The sequence below is a fragment of the Staurois parvus genome, unplaced genomic scaffold (genome assembly GCF_062004578.1).
Source record: "Staurois parvus isolate SC_StPar_1 unplaced genomic scaffold, SC_StPar_1.0 ptg000132l, whole genome shotgun sequence".
NCBI lineage: Eukaryota > Metazoa > Chordata > Amphibia > Anura > Ranidae > Staurois > Staurois parvus.
This window is the reverse complement of record NW_028317928.1, coordinates 6,582,230-6,594,532: the sequence shown is the minus strand read 5'-3', so window position 1 is coordinate 6,594,532 and position 12,303 is coordinate 6,582,230.

Sequence of the window (12,303 nt, the reverse complement as noted above, 5' to 3'; positions counted from 1 at the left end):
GTCTGCAGTCTCTGGTCATCTCCTGTACTATGTCCGCAGTCTCTGACTGTCTCCTCTAGTTTGTCTGCAGTCTCTGACCATCCCTGTACTGTGTCCGCAGTCTCTGGTCATCTCCTGTACTGTGTCCGCAGTCTCTGGTCATCTCCTGTACTGTGTCCGCAGTCTCTGGTCATTCCCTGTACTATGTCTGCAGTCCATTGGTTCAGAATATTTTTTTTTCTTGTTTTTCGCCTCTATAACCTAGGTGCGTCTTATGGTCAGGTGCATCTTATGGAGTGAAAAATACGGTACCTATAGTAATAGCATCGAATACATTAAAAGACCAAAAATGGCATAGAATTCATTGAAGGGCCAATAATCTATTGCAAATCTCAATTTAACATCCCAAACTAGTCGTAATTTAAAAAAGAATGCGATAGTAACAAACAACCAGATATGATAAGGTAATAAAACCTATAGATGGATATATTAAACGGATATTAAAATCCATCTATATATATACCATAATAGTAATGTCAAATACATATGCGATGCGATTAGTCACATAGAGTAAGATATTATAAAGTTAAAACAACCTATAAACGGATATTATAAACGGATATTAAATCCATCTAAAATGGCATAGAATTCATTGAAGGGCCAATAATCTATCGCAAATCTCAATTTAACATCCCAAACTAGTCATAATTTAAAAAGAATGCGATAGTAAAAAACCCCAGATATTATAAGGTAATAAAACCTATAGATGGATATATTAAATGGATATTAAAATCCATCTATATATATATACCATAATAGTAATGTCAAATACATATGCGATGCGATTAGTCAGATATAGTAAGATATTATAAAGTTAAAACAACTTATAAAAGGATATTATAAACGGATATTAAATCCATCTACATATCTAATAGTAATACCGAATGCATAGATGGACCAATAATATATAGCACCCCCCAATTTAGGCTAAACATAGCTATAGCTAAAAACAAATTTAATAAACAGCCAGATAATGGTGATATCGAATACATAGGAGGACCAATTTATAGCAAACCCCAATCTAACATATTAAGCTAGTCATAGATAGAGAAAAAAGTTGAATATAATAAACAGCCAGATATTCTATGGTAGTGAAAAACTATAAACGGATATTGTAAATGGATATTAAATCCATCTACATATCTAATACCAAATTAATTCTAACGAAGAATGTATCATTCAACTATAGTACAGAAAAAAATCAATCAAAAATTAGTCAGAAAACAGTTTAAATTGATGTCAATATTCAAACCGTTCGGTTTTAAAGAGTTTAATTCATATATCCAGAATGTTTCCCTTCTGGAGATCTCATTAATCATATCGGTACCTCTCCAATGTCTTTTGACCTTATCTATTCCATAGAAAGTCAACAGACTAGGATCACTGTTATGTTTAAATTTAAAGTGTCTGGAAACACTATGTTTGTCATAGCCCTTTTTTATATTATTTAAATGTTCACCTATTCTGGTTTTCAATAATCTCCCTGTCCTTCCTACATACTGAAAATGACACGGGCATTATTTATTTAGTTTGTGGTGCTTTTTTTTTTCTCATATTATTTTTGTAAGGAGAACTCTGTAAGGGGGACTTCAGTGCAAGGTGGATTTTGAGGAAGAGTCTAACGTCAGGGGGCTCTGATGGGGATCCTGATGCAAGGGAGGACTCAAGTTTATTTGGATATCCTTTGCTGAACTTCTCTGCTTTTCCAAATCTTATAAAGCCAGTTAAAAAAAATCCAAGTAAAAATTTAAACTTGATTTGTACATTTAGAAATCAGATTTTATTTTGGCTGCGAATATTTGTAAAATATATGATGTGGTCCTCATTCTGAAGGGTTTGAAGACCCCTGTTTTAGACCAACAGTAGAAAAAAGCTGTGAGATATTTTTCATTTTTAAGAGTCCGCTAAAGAGTGCTTTGTCAGGGGGGGTCATATTGATTTCCCATTGCTGATATTCTTTATGGTCTTCATAATCTCTCCATCGCTGTATAGTCCTTGACCTGTTTGCCTTCTGGACCATCGTAGTCCCATCTTCATGATGGTTTCTAGAAGAGTTGCAGATGTTAATATATTTTAATATCCCTCAACCCCAAAAACAATGCTTTTAAAAAAGTTTAAAAAGAAAACTCCAAATCCTTTATTTTGAGCAGGATAGCAGGGGTCCAGTAAGAAGATCCTTACAAAAATAATACACTTTTCTACATGGGGCAGGGGTGAGATTCTACATTTATTACCGAACAGAAGAGCAACTGGGCGATGATCCACCATGTCACCACCTACACAAAATCAATAGATGAAATTAAACTGTTGGAGCTACTTACATCGACCATATACAATAGATTTAGGAAAACACGGTTCTGTTGGCAATACTTTATATTTTCTAAAAATATAAACCCTTCTGGTGATTTACACAAATCAATATTTATAATTGGAGTCATGGCTCAAGGCTTAACCCTCTTTCCAGCCTCCCCTGTGACTGGTGGATTCTGCCTATACTGCCCCCCTCTCAAAATTCCCCTATCTCTCCCTCTCCTCATTGGTTCTGGTTCTACATTGTTTTTGACCATGTTAAGGTGGATGTAGCATCGATCGGCTCTACACTATGAACTGAGTGATCAAACACTGCTGATCGCTCAGTTCTCCCCTCCGCTCTGAGCAGAATGCCTGTGACTGAGAGAGTGACTGTCAGTCTCCGGCTCTCTACTCGCCAGCACTCACTCCCATATGGAAGAAAAATATATTTGAAATATATATTAAAAATATTCTTCCCAAATATATTGACATATATTTGAAATACTACAATTTTGGCCATATTCAATATTTTTCAAAATATAGTTCTAAAAAAAAAAAAAAAAAATATATATATATATATATATATATATATATATATATATACAAATAATGTATGTTGAACTGCGTTTTTATTACAAAATATATGAAAAATATTTTTAAAAATACATTTCAAATATACTGTATGTCTTTAAAAACACAAATCTACATTTTTGGAATGCATTTACAAATATGTGTAAAAATATACGTTAAAAACAATCTGAAGAATATATTTAAAAAAAAAATATGTTTAAAAATATTTTTCATATATTTTGTAATATATAAAAAACGCATTTCAACATACAGTATATATATATTTTTACATATATTTTGAATTGTATTCCTTTATTCGTTCCTTTATTTTTAATGGTGGAATAAAATCTGAAAATACCATAAAAGTGATTGCCACCCACTATGGGTTATCCCCCCACTGCCAGCCAAGGAAATAGCCGCCAGGGCATGGGGGGGTGGGTGTTACAGATGTTTGCACCTAAATCCCTTATTTGCCCTAATATATACCGTCTGATATCAGGGCCGGTGCTACCACTAGCCAAACTAGACAGCCACCTAGGGCTCACTGCTGCTTAGCGTGCAGCCACTGTTTCCCTACTCTCCGCCATGGCTGGCTCAACGGGGGTAAGGAGGTGGGCTACTCCCCCCCCCAGATTTCAGTTGTGCCCCCCGACCGGTCTTTCCATGGACGCTGTGCCTGTTCACTGAGTGCCTTCCCCCATCCCCGCACTCAGGGCTGGGACAAGGGGAGAGCAGCCTTTCACAGTGAAGCCTGCCAAGGTGAAATAACAGAAGACAGGGAAAGGTTCAGGGTGTGCTTTCCTCTCCTGTCAGTGGAGCGATCCTCCATAAAGCAGAAGAAACAGGATCGCTCTTACATCGGCATGTTCAGTGTTTGATTCATTCCTTGGCTCCCTGCTGTCAAGAGATGAGCTGTCATTGGAGGAGATAGGGGCAGGGTAATCAGTCTGTGTATCCAAGAGCGATCCTGTGTCACTTGCTGTATGGAGGATCGCTCCATTGACAGGAGTGAGAGCACAGCCTGCACCTCTACCTGGTTTCCTGCCTGTTAGTTTGGGGGGGCTTACAGGCTGGGGGAACTGTACATAATGAAAGGAGGGGGAAGGGGTTACAATAATTTGTACTGAGATGAGAGATCTGTGCCGGAAGGGGGATGGTGGCTATCTGTGTGAGGTTTTTTTTTTTTGGGGGGGTGGCAATTTGTGCTAAAGGGTGGTTGGGTAAGGTGGGAGGAATATATGCTGGGAAGGGTAATTTGGAGGGGTTTTAGCTAGAGGAGAAATTTGGGGGAATTTGTCCTAGGTGGGAAGATTTGTGCTAGGAGGGGGGATTGGGGAGGATTTGTGTTAGATGGGGGGATTGGGGGGGATTTGTGCTAGGTGGGGGGATTGGGAGGGGTTGTTCTAGGAAGGAGATTTGCGCTAGGAGGGGGGATTTGTGCTAGGAGTGGGATTTGTGCTAGGAGGGGGGATTGGGAGGGGTTGTGCTAGGAGGGGGGTTTGGGTGGGGAGGAAAGATTTGTGCTGGGAAGGATAACTTGGAGGAGATTTAGCTAGAGGAGAAATTTGGGAGAGTTTGTCCTAGGTGGGGGGGTTGCGGGGATTTATCCTAGGAAGAGGGAGTGAGGGGGAATTTGTGCTAGGAGTGGAAGGGAATTTGTGTTAGATGAGGGGATTGGGGGAGATTAGTGCTAGGTGGGGGGGATTGGGTGCAGTTATGTTAGGAGGGGGGATTTGTGCTAGGAGGGGGAATTGGGGCGGATTTGTGTTGGGAGGGGGGATTTTGCTAGGAGGGGGGATTGGGAGGGGTTGTGCTAGGAGGGGGGATTTGTGCTAGGAGGGGGGATTGGGAGGGGTTGTGCTAGGAGGGGGATTTGTGATAGGAGGGGGGATTGGGATGGGTTGTGCTAGGAGGGGGGATTTGTGCTAGGAGGGGGGATTTGAGTTGGGAGGAAGGATTTGTGCTGGGAAGGGTAAGTTGGAGGTGGTTGTGCTAGGAGAAGGGATTTAGGGGGATTTGTGGTAGTAGGGGGGACTTGGGGAGGATTTGTACTAGGAGGGGGGATTGGAGATGGATTGTGTTAGATGGGGGTATTGAAGAGATTTGTACTAGCAGGGGGGATTGGGAGGAGTTGTGCTAGGAGGGGGGATTGGGGAAGGGCGGTTGTGTTAGGAAGGGGGATTTGTGCTAGGAGGGGGGATTGGGAGAGTTGTGTTAGGAAGGGGGATTTGTGCTGGGGGATTGGGAGGGATTGTGTTAGTAAGGGGGATGTGTGCTAGGAGGAATAATTGGGAGGGGTTGTGTTAGGAAGGGGGATATGTGCTAGGAGGAGGGATTGGGGGGGGGTTGTGTTAGAAAGGGGGATTTGTGCTAGGAGGGGGGATTGGGAAGGGTTGTGTTAGGAAGGAGGATATGTGCTAGGAGGAGGGATTGGGGGGGGTTGTGTTAGGGGGATTTGTGCTAGGAGGGGGTATTGGGAGGGGTTGTGTTAGGAAGGGGGATATGTGCTAGGAGGGGGGATTGAGGGGGGTTGTGTTAGAAAGGGGGATATGTGCTAGGAGGGGGGATTGGGGAGGTTGTGTTAGGAAGGGGGATTTGTGCTAGGAGGGGGGATTTGTGAGGTTTTGCTAGGAAGGGGGATTTGTGCTATGAGGGGGGATTTGAGTGGCGAGGAAGGATTTGTGCTAGGAAGGGAGGATTGGACGGGAATTTGTATTAGATGAGGGGATTGGGTGATTTATGCTAGAAAAGAGGATTGGGAGGGGTGCTAGGAGGAGGGCTTGGGAAGGATTTGTAGTGGAGGGGGATGGGGAGAATTTGTGCTAGGAGAGGAGATTGGAAGGGAATTTGTGTTAGATGAGGGGATTGGGGGGGGGGGGGGGGAGTATGCTGGGAAGGAGAATTGGGAGGGGTTGTGCTAGGAGGGGGGATTTGTGATAGGAGGGGGGATTTGGGTGGGGAGGAAGGATTTGTGCTGGGAAGGGTAATTTGGAGGGGGATGTGCTAGGAGGAGTGATTGGGGGGAGAGGATTTATGCTAGGGTGGAAATTTTGAGGGGAAAGAGAATGTGTGCACGCAGGGGGAAGTAGAACTAGAGGTGAGGTTTTTATTTTTTTGGGAGGGGGGTGCAAGTAACCGGTCTTGTCTAGGGTACAACATAGTCTAGCAGCGGCCCGGTCTGATATACAAGGAAAACATCGAACTGCTTTGTGAATGACTTCTACCCTCCATATTGTGTTGATTGCAAATGACCTTTATATATACACCTATATACAGAACACACTGTCTACATACAAGAGATAATGTAATATGTAAAGCGAATAAATACATAAAAAGAACTTTTGGCCCCAAAAAATGAATGTCCCTTGAAGTATTTGTCGGGAGAAGGTATAACAAACAAATGTTTATTCTGAAACATTGCACAGCTGTCACCATTATTGTTGCTCAGAAGTGGAGACATCCCACAAAGCAAACAGTAGGTACTCTAGGTGGCCGTCTGCCATGACCATGAACAGAAGTCTCGCCTCTTCCTCACACTGCACTAGAAAATAGAAGATGAAAAAGTGTACCTGTGCTCCCACATGGAAGAAAAAATATATTTGAAATATATTCTTCCCAAATATATTGACATATATTTAAAACAATTTTGGCCGTATTCAATTCATTTAAAAAAACAAACAAATATATATATATAAATCTGAAGAACATATTTAAAAGATATATATTTTTAAAAACAGTGTTCATATATTTTGTATTTTGTAATGTTTAAAAATACGCATTTCCATTTCATATACATATATATATATATATATATATATATATATATAAATAAAAATGGAAATGCGTATTTTTATATATTACAAAATATATGAACACTGTTTTAAAAAAATATACATTTTTTAAATATATTCTTCAGATTTTTTTTTTAACATATAAAAAAAGTCATTTTAACATATATTTTTACATATATTTGTAAATGCACTCCAAAAATGTAGATTAAACTGATTTTTTTAAAGACATACAGTATATTTGAAAATATATTTTTAAAAATATTTTTCAGATATTTTGTAATATACAAAAAAAATACATTTCAACATACAGTATGTATATATATATATATAAAAATGTATAAATAAATATATACACAGCAGATCACAGATCACCAGAAAGAGCTGAAGGCGTCAGCTCGGTCATGTGATCAGCTGTGTCCAATCACAGCAGATTGCATGTAAATAAGGAAATGTCAGTTATCAGCTGTTCTCTCCTCACGCGCTGACAGCTGGTGAGGAGAGGAGAGCCGGTAATCGGCATTCCTCGGAGGGGACATTTACACTGATGATCAGTGTAGCCCCAGCAGTGCCACCTGTCAGTGTCCATCAATGCCAGCTCTCAGTGCCCATCAGTGCCACATCAATGCCACATAACAGTGCCTACCAGTGCACATCAATGCCACATATCAGTGCCTACCAGTGCACTTCAATGCCACATATCAGTGCCCATCTGAGCTGCCTTTCAGTGCCACCTATCAATGCCAGTCAGTGCCACCTATCAGTGCTGCCAATCAGTGTCAGTTAGTGCTGCTTATCAGTGCCAGTCAGTGCTACCTATCAGTGCCCATCAGTGCTGCCTATCAGTGCCGTCTAGCAGTGCCACCTAACAGTGCCAGTCAGTGCCGCCTATCAGTGCCAGTCAGTGCCATATATGAGTGCTGCCATTCAGTGCCCATCAGTGATGCCTGTCAATGCCCATCAGTGCCACCTACCAGTGCCCATCAGTGCAGACTATCAGTGCCCATCACTGCAGCCTCATTAGCGCACATCAGTGAAGGAGAAAAATCACTTATTTACCAGATTTTATAACAAAAACTAAGATTTCAAAATTTTCTGTTGTTTTTGGTCTGTTTAGCAAAAAATAAAAAAACCCAGAGGTGTTAAATACCACCAAAAGAAAGCTCTATCTGTCTCAAAAAAGGATAAAAATGTCATATTGGTACAGTGTTGCATGACCGCACAATTGTCATTCAAAATGTGACAGTGCTGAAAGCTGAAAACTGGCCTGGGCAGGAAGGGGGTATAAGTGCCCTGTAGGCGAGGAGTTAAAAGATCAAGGAAACAGGGCTGATGCTGCTGTTGCCTCTTCCAGGGACTTTCTACCTTTCCTCAGCCACTGTAGACCAGGTAGAAATGCAGAAGTTCCATCACAGAACAAATTAGAGCCATTGATGTACTCATAACTAGAATGTATACATTTTGAAAGCTATGTTATTTATACTGTAGAGCCCTGCTGTGATCCAGTCATCTACCCACCATATCCAGAGAGGGAAGCTCCTGTAAGCAGGCACCTGTACCCATCCATCTCTTAAAGGGACCTCTGGCCAGCTGGATCATCTTACTTCTCTGAGGGCTCATAGCAACACCACCCTGAGGGAGAATTATCCATGTTCCAGACCAGACCTACAGTTGTGTTCAAAATAATAGCAGTCAGACATCACTAACCTGATCAATCACTGTTTTTGGTAGAAATGATATTTCTACATGGCAAATAATTTACTAACAGGTGTAGTAGAGTAATAGAAATCCAGCATACCCAACAGTCATGACATGCATGCTGCTGATTCTGTGTAATTCAATCACTAATTGAAAAGGGCATGTTCAAAATAATAGCAGTGTGGAGTTCTATCAGTGAAGTCATCCTTTCTTTGAAAAACAGGTGGCAATTATTGCCCTTATTTAAGGAAGGAAGGCAGCAAATGTTGGACATGCTGGTTACAGTGCAATTCTGAGGAAAATGGGTCGTTCCAGACATTGTTCAGAAGAACAGTGTACCTTGATAAAAAAGTTGATTGGAGAGGGGAAAACATATAAAGAAGTGCAGAAAATGATAGGCTGCTCAGCTAAAATGATCGCAAATGCTTTAAAATGGCAACCAAAACCTGAAAGACGTGGAAGAAAGCAAAAAACTACCATTCAAATGGATAGAAGAATAGCCAAAATGGCAAGGACTCAGCCAACAATCAGCTCCAGGAAGATCAAAGAAGGTCTAAAGTTACCGGTGAGTACTGTTACAATTAGAAGACGCCTATGTGAAGCCAAGCTATCTGCAAGAAGCCCCCGCAAAGTCCCACTGTTGAAAAAAAGACATGTGCTGAAGAGGTTACAATTTGCCAAAGAGCACATTGACTGGCCTAAAGAGAAATGGCGCAACATTTTGTGGACTGATGAAAGTAAGATTGTTCTTTTTGGGTCTAGTGGCCGGAGACAGTTTGTCAGACGACCCCCAAACACTGAATTCAAGCCACAGTACACTGTGAAGACAGTGAAGCATGGTTGCGCAAGCATCATGATATGGGGATGTTTCTCATACTACGGTGTTGGGCCTATTTATCGCTTACCAGGGATCATGGATCAGTTTGAATACATCAGAATACTTGAAGAGGTCATGCTGCCTTATGCTGAAGAGGAAATGCCCTTGAAATGGGTGTTCCAACAAGACAACGACCCCAAACACACCAGTAAACGTGCAACATCTTGGTTCCAGACCAACAAGATTGACGTTATGGAGTGGCCAGCCCAATCCCCGGATCTTAATCCAATAGAAAACTTGTGGGGTGACATAAAAAATGCAGTTTCTGAGGCAAAACCAAGAAATAGAGAAGAACTGTGGAATGTAGTCCAATCATCCTGGGCTGGAATACCTGTTCACAGGTGCCAGAAGTTGGTTGACTCCATGCAACACAGATGTACAGCAGTTCTCAGAAACAGTGCTTATACAACTAAATATTAATTAAGTGATTCAAAGGAAAGCAAAATCTTCAAACATTTTTCAGTTTATATAGTGAATGTTTGAGTTTGTAAAGAAGAATACAAACACTGCTGTTTTTGGAACAGTCTAATATTCACTTTTCTTCAATTTTTTTAGAGGACCAACACAAATTTGATCTATTTTTCTTCATGTTTTGATTTGGAATAGAATGTGTAGTGTTCCCAATGCATTTATGTGTATGGAAATAAAAGCTATTAGAAGGATTTTGAGCTTTATTCACTTTTTTCAACACACTGCTATTATTTTGAACACAACTGTATATCTGTGAAGGAGATCCTCATTGATTCATACACTATGTACTTGAATTACGTATCTGGTGAGTGCGTAATTTTTACCACATTATTGGAAGCACCACCACTGGATTGGATTGTCATACTACATTACCTTTATTAGATAGACTGTCACTGCTATTAAGCATTTATACTTTCAGCTAATTCATGATATTGGGGACAGTATTTATCGATATTCATTTTTTAGCGCTGTACTTATTTATTATATGTTTATGACAAGGTTTTTTATTGGTTTCCTTGAGTGTTTCAGCTGCTTACTGAGAGCGCTCACTTTTATTACCTTATCTACAATGCCATACTTACCTGTTCTGGGAAATGGTTTTGCACAGAGCAGCCACAATCCTCCTCTTATCAGGTCCCCCACTGGTGGTCCAGTCCCCCTTTCCCATGCCGAGAATGATTTCAGAAGCTTGCTATGGAGGCACCAAAACAGGCTTGCTTCCGAGCCACTTCTCTGTGTGTCCATTCACACAAAGAGCCATGGCTCGGCTTTGCCCCCACTCTCTCCTCAGTAGGGCCACTTGTGAGTGCTCACTCCCGAGCCCCACTACGTGCATCCGTGAGACACACAGAGCTGCATGCAGAAGCAGAGATGGACTGACTATTCAGGCACTCGGGCTCTGCCCGAGGGCCAGTAGGGGGCCCCATGGGATACCCCTGGTACCTTTCATAGGCTTTTTTGGGTATGCTTTGAGTGTGGGCGAGGACGCAGGGGCCCCATGATCCCCTATTACCCAGGGGTCCCATGAGTTGTCAGTCCACCCTTGTGCAGAAGGTTGTTTTTAACTTTACTACATAAAATGCCCCTGGTATCTTTCATAGGCTTTTTTGGGTGTGGTTTGAGTGTGGGTGAGGACCTAGGGGCCCCATAATCCCCTATTACCCAGGGGCTCCATGAGTTGTCAGTCCGCCCCTGTGCAGAAGGGTTTTTTTTTAACTTTACTGCATGGAATGCCCCTGGTACCTTTCATAGGCTTTTTTTTGGGTGTGGGCAAAGACCCAGGGGTCCCATGATCCCCTATTACCCAGAGGCCCCATGAGTTGTCAGTCCGCCCATGTGCAGGTTTTTTTTAAATTTTACTGCATAGAATGCCCCTGGTACCTTTCATAGGCTTTTTTGGGTGTGGTTTGAGTGTGGGCGAGGACCCAGGGGCCCCATGATCTCCTATTACCCAGGGGCCCCATGAGTTGTCAGTCTACCCCTGTGCAGGTTTTTTTTACTTTACTGCATAGAATGCCCCTGGTACCTTTCATAGGCTTTTTTGGGTGTGGGCAAAGACCCAGGGGCCCCATGATCCCCTATTACCCAGAGGCCCCATGAGTTGTCAGTCCGCCCATGTGCAGGTTTTTTTTAAATTTTACTGCATAGAATGCCCCTGGTACCTTTCATAGGCTTTTTTGGGTGTGGTTTGAGTGTGGGTGAGGACCCAGGGGCCCCATGATCTCCTATTACCCAGGGGCCCCATGAGTTGTCCGTCTACCCCTGTGCAGGTTTTTTTTTACTTTACTGCATAGAATGCCTCTGGTACCTTTCATAGGCTTTTTTTGGTGTGATTTGAGTATGGCGAGGACCCAGGGGCCCCATGATCCCCTATTACTCAGGGGCCCTCTGCCTATACAACCACTTTAGAATAAACAGCAGGCCATTACTGTTTTGGAAAATACCTAAGGCAGGTGTAGGGACTTATGGGCATTTGGGGTGTGGAGAAATGCAATTCTGATAGGTAGGGATGTAATTTAATGGGGGGGGGGGGGAGGTGGTCAGGAATGGAGCCAAAGGGGATGGTGGTCGGGGGTTAGAGAGGAATGTTAAGTATGTGGTGGTGAGGCAGTTGGGCAGGGGTAGAACTACAGATCAGAGGACCCCATAGCGAAGTCCCATCATGCCTCTACCTTTGGGAGTCATGCTTGTAACTGCCAATCCTGCAATGCCTCATGGGACTTGTAGTTTGGCAACAGCTGGAGGGCCACCAGTTTGACACCTCAGAAAGTACCTCAAGGAGCATTCTGTTACTGAAAGGTAGGGTTGCAAACAAATGATTCTCCGTCGTTTTAACAGGTATGTCCATCCATGAGTTTCAGAAATGTAATAAAATGTCAGGAAACGGATGGAGAGACTTACTCAATTATAGACGTAGACTCCATGACTGGACAGGTATTTTATTGATAGAGAAACATCTGATGTTTGGGAAAACCATCCATTTAACCCTGGTCTACCAGTCAGGTTGCATAAAGAGGTTACAGCCGGTTTAACCACCACCACCTTCCCCAAAGATCCAATATAACATTT